Raw genomic sequence first — 4,700 nt, forward strand, 5'->3', positions numbered from 1 at the left:
TGGACAAAAATTGATCTCTAATCTTTCATAGGTTGGGATTTTATTTTTCTTTAAAAAAAAAAAAAAAAACAACAAAAAACTGTGAGGGCAAGGTTAATTATTCACCAGGTTGCAATTTACTTAAGAGTTGACGGAATGCAAGTAGGCAGGACTAGGAGTCCAGCTGGATTTCGGGAGTCTTCTGTGGGTCTCCCTGGGGGTCTGGCTAAAATCCTTCCCTCCCACCAGCTTTCCACCTTGCATTTATTTAGCTGCTTCTTGAAGCGGGCTCCAGGGCAAACAAGTCTGACTTCACAGCTTAGATACCCAGCTTAGAGGAATGGATTGGGGTGGGAGTGAGGGGAAAGAAGGAGGCATCTGCTCCAGGAAACTACGAGAAATCAAAAGGTACAGCAAAATCAAAAAGCTCTCAAAACACAACTCCTAAACACAACAGCTTAAATCAAAGCACAAACGCCTAGATCAAAGCACAGATCGGCTACTGAAGGACAGACCAGCCAAATGGGTAGCTGATTCAATCACATTCTGCAAAGGAAAAATCCCAAGAAGGAAAAACCTAATTGCTCACTTCCCCCAAAGAAATGAAGTGCCAAGGCCATTTCCTAAAAATCTCTCAAACTCTGATCAGCCCTAGAGGACAGGGCACAGCCTGAAGGAAAATTGCCTCCCACCTGGACCAGGCCAGGGGAGACGAGAGGCACTGCCAGGCTCCTTATGCCTTATTTCCAGAGATTTATGTCACTTGTCCCCATGCCCGTCCCCTCCAGGGTAGGTACAAAGCAGCCAACTCTGCTTGCTTTTCTGCATCTCATTGCTCCAGCCCAGTACTACGAGTGTTTTATGACCCCACGATATTCTGGAGATTTCCACTTCATTTACTTTAAGATACTGATCCCCAGGGCCGGGAGAGGCATGGGTTCAAAGGGAGAACTTTCTCTTCCCAACCTGACTCAGTACTCCGAAGAGAACATTTTCCTTAATTAGGGCAAAGCCTCCAGTTTGAAGCTCCTGTCAGTCCACACCCAGACAATTTTGCCTCAAAATTGAGAATTTGTCAAGACGCATGTACATTTAGATACGTGGTCGAAAAAACTCTTTTCTCCCGTAATTCTGGCATTTGCACGTTCCACTGACTAGAGCCTACAGGACAAAGCTCACACTGAAAAAATGTAGGCCAACGGCGGTGGAGGGCTATGCCCTCTCCTGGGCTCACAGGCCCAACTCTGCTCCGGTGACCCCACAGCCCATGGAGCTCCTCTCCACACCCTTCCTTTTAGGCCACCCAAACAGCAGTGTCAAAGGATTCCTGCAAGATGTCCTCTACACTAGCTCACAGAACTCAGGGAAGCCTGTGGAAAAACCTTCCAGAATGGGTCTTTGCGCAACTTCGAGAGAGGTGGGCCAACCTGGCTGGGCTGGTTTTTCCCTCTCCTGCCTGTTTCTAGAAACCTCTCGCATTTTCCGAAGTCAGGAAGAAAGGGCCCAAGATGACCTATTTTATCAACTTGCCCTCACTCAGTTCAGGTCACCTCACTGAGTGTTCCCAAATGTTTTTCCAAGGCCCCCACAGCCAAAACAACCAAAACATAATACAAACAGAAAGTTCTAACACCGGGCAAAACCGAGGTTTCTGGGGTTGGTGGGGTTTTTCTTTGGCGGATGTAGAAACAAAGTTATTGGATAGAGGGTTTCAGAAAGGAATCTCGGCACAAAACTTGACGAGGACTTAACGCGAGTCAGCATTCTGTGGCATACATTAGGGAACAAAAGACCAGCCATTAGGAACACACCCACAAAGATGCATCGGTAAAGAAACGGTGGGGTGCAGGGGGCACAGGGGCTTCCCGTCTACAGAGGCTAAACCTCCGCACCAGCTCCTTAGGCGCAACTCTAGAAATCCGGCGGTCCTCCTCATACCCAAGCTCGCGGTGGCCGCCCTGAGAAGCGCAGGAGGACAGGCCCTGGTAGGCGAACGGGCTCGGCCCGCTGGGGAGAGGAGAGCCGTCTCTCTGCCCTCGCTCCTGGGCTGCCCTGGCAGGCATCCCCGCTCCACCCGCAAGACACAGACTGCACGCAAGGACCGGCTCAAGTTCATGAGCGCTTTTCCCTTGCTCCCGCGAAGCGCGGGGATCCCTCGAATCTCCGCACGGAGCCCTGGGTCAGCGCGCCTTGCCACCCTCTCTCAAGCGCGGACCCGAGAGATGGCAGCCCGGCCGGAGTCCCTCTCTCTGCCTGGGCGCTGAGCTCGGGCGAGCGGGGAGAAAGCCGGCAGGGAGCTTGGAGGAGCCAGCGGTCCCGGCAGCCGAGGACTGGGACTTTGTAGGCCAGTTGAATCGACACCCTCATCTCGCCCGCAAAGACCCAGTCCTCAGCTCCCGCGCGTCTTGGAGGTCGGGATGCGGGCGCGCCTAGCATGGGTTCCCTCGGACTGGGTCCCGCCGCCCGCTTTCCACCGCGCGTTGCTCGGCTGAGACTCCGGGTTTCCCCTAAGCGGCGTCTCCCAAAGAAGACACCCGCCCCGCCCGACCTTGGCCAACCAGCTCTGGAAGGGTTACACGCGACGCTCGGCGCGGCAGCTTCCAGGCCACCACCAGCTGCCCCGGCGCAGGCCGAGGGACGGGGCTGGGGAGGTGCGGGGACCTAGCCTCCCCCACCCCCAGCTGAGCACCAGTTACACTAGAAACTTCACGACGATCCCACACCGTACCCGCGAGGCCCAGATCCGTGCTGCCTCGGTTACCTGCGCTCAGATCCGCCGGGCACAGGGCCGTGGCCGAGCCGCCTCCCACCGAAGGCCGCGCCGCCGCCAGGGGTTGGGGGGAGTCGCTGCGAGCCAGGCCCTGCGCCCCGACGTTCCGGGAGCCCTGCGCGCGCGGAGCCCGGGCCCCGCTCAACCTGCCCGGGACCTAGGGGCCATTGCCGCCCCTGCCCCAAGAAGCATAAGCCCGGCGCAGCTGGGACAAGAGCGAGGTGCCGAGACCCCTCGAAAGTTGGGGGAGTTCCGCTCGCTCGCGCGGCCCAAGCTGGTTCCACGTGCTGGTGACACATCAGGAAGGCTCCGTGCCCCACGGCTCCTGGCGGGCGGACTCGGCCAGCGCCCGCCCGCACCGCCTCCGGAGCCAAGAGGACGGCGCCCCGCCCCGGCCCGCCCTCTGCCCGCCCCTCGGTGGCGCCACCCGCTCCAGCCTGCGGCGCCCGCACCAGCCTGCGGGGCTGGCGAGAAGACACCCGGGGGGACAGGGGTGCCTGGGGGCGGTCTGGGCTCCATCTCCCAGGCTGCCCTAGCTGCCCCGGTTATCGAGTGCGTCGCAGGCAGTCCGACTCGACAGTCTCCAGTGCCTTCCTTTCCAGTCACGCAGCCCTTCCCGCCCCTGAGCTCCAGTAATTTTCCCTTTTCCTTCCCGGACCCGTCCGAGGCGCTGCTAGCTCTTCCTCCCACGAAGGCCGGCGCGGAGAGCCCCCTGCCGGCCGCTCCGCTCCTGGGCCATGTCCGCGAATGGGGGACGATCGCTTCTGCAGCTGGCTTCAACATCCCCATCTGGAACCCAGAATCCAGCCAGCCAGGCCCTTCTTGCGGGGCTTTGGTGGAAAACCAACGAAATAAATGTAAAACGCCAAGCCTAGTACCCATTGGCATACTTTCTTAAGATGTTATGTTTTTGATTCCCTAGTTCAGCCGCTTGCAGACAACCTCTCTTCCTAGCGGTACTTACTGAAAACCTGAGTTCCTTTAGGGGAGGGGTCCCCAATCCCTCGGCCGCGGACCGGTACTGGTCCATGCCCTGTTAGAAACTGGGCCGCACAGCTGGAGGTGAGAAGCTGGTGAGCAAAACTTCATCTGTATCTGCAGCGGCTCCCCAGCACTAGCATCGCGGCCTCAGCTCCACCTCAGATCATCAGGCATTAGATTCTCATAGGAGCACAGGTTCCTGGTATCAAAAAGGTTGGGGACCACTGCTTTAGGGGGACTGTGGAGAGAAAGTGTGGTACAGAAAAGCTGCAAGGCCAAGGGGGAGCTTTCCCAAGATTGGAGAGGGTTGGGAGGTCAGTGGAATCCTCTTTCCTGAGAACCTGCTGCCCACTTTCTCTCTCTGGAGACACCAGGACTTCCAGGAGTAACTGCCTGACTACACTGAGACCAGTCCCCAGCATCCACTGGCCTCTGCCAACATCCCCAGGACTCCAGGGGCCATGGAAGAGGGAACGATGGTGAAGCCTGAATGACCACTGAGATTGAGCTCCCCACCATGCCATTTCTCACCTCTCTTCAGATGGAGCCATGGAGTTAGATTACATTTTTTAAAAAAGAGACTTAGCTTCTGTGGCCCGACATAGATATTGGCTATGTTCCCTTTCTTGGCCTCCCCAATCAAATCATACCTTAAAACCTCACTGCTATGGGGGTTGAACGGTTTCTCTGCTGAATTTGCCAGCTACCCCCACCTCACCCCCCCTCACCCCGCCCCAATGTGGAGATCCCAGGAGAAGACAGACAGATGTGTAGGAGCAGGTGCTCCCAGGACGGAGTGTCTCCAGGAGGGACACAGTGTAGAGGCGCCCAGTGTTGGGGCAGGGCGGGGTGCTGGTCCCAAGCCTCTGTAATCCCCGTTTTGTGGGAGCCCAGGATTAGAAAGGAAGAAAGAAGATACCCTAACGTTGCTGGTGATGTTGCCAGTGCTGGAGGGGGTCTGGGGTTCGAG

General features: G+C 57.1%; 1 long non-coding RNA gene across 2 annotated transcripts in view; it reads right to left on the bottom strand.

Annotated features, from left to right (window-relative positions):
• The window catches only part of LOC102888468, a 19,248-nt gene extending 16,148 nt beyond the window's left edge, over positions 1-3,100 (bottom strand). For both annotated transcript variants that reach the window (XR_003043940.1, XR_003043938.1), the window contains exon 1: positions 2,741-3,100. This is a non-coding gene — a long non-coding RNA (uncharacterized LOC102888468). The remainder of the gene's footprint in view (positions 1-2,740) is intronic.
• Positions 3,101-4,700: the final 1,600 nt, after the last annotated feature.

This window comes from Pteropus alecto, unplaced genomic scaffold, assembly GCF_000325575.1.
Source record: "Pteropus alecto unplaced genomic scaffold, ASM32557v1 scaffold98, whole genome shotgun sequence".
NCBI lineage: Eukaryota > Metazoa > Chordata > Mammalia > Chiroptera > Pteropodidae > Pteropus > Pteropus alecto.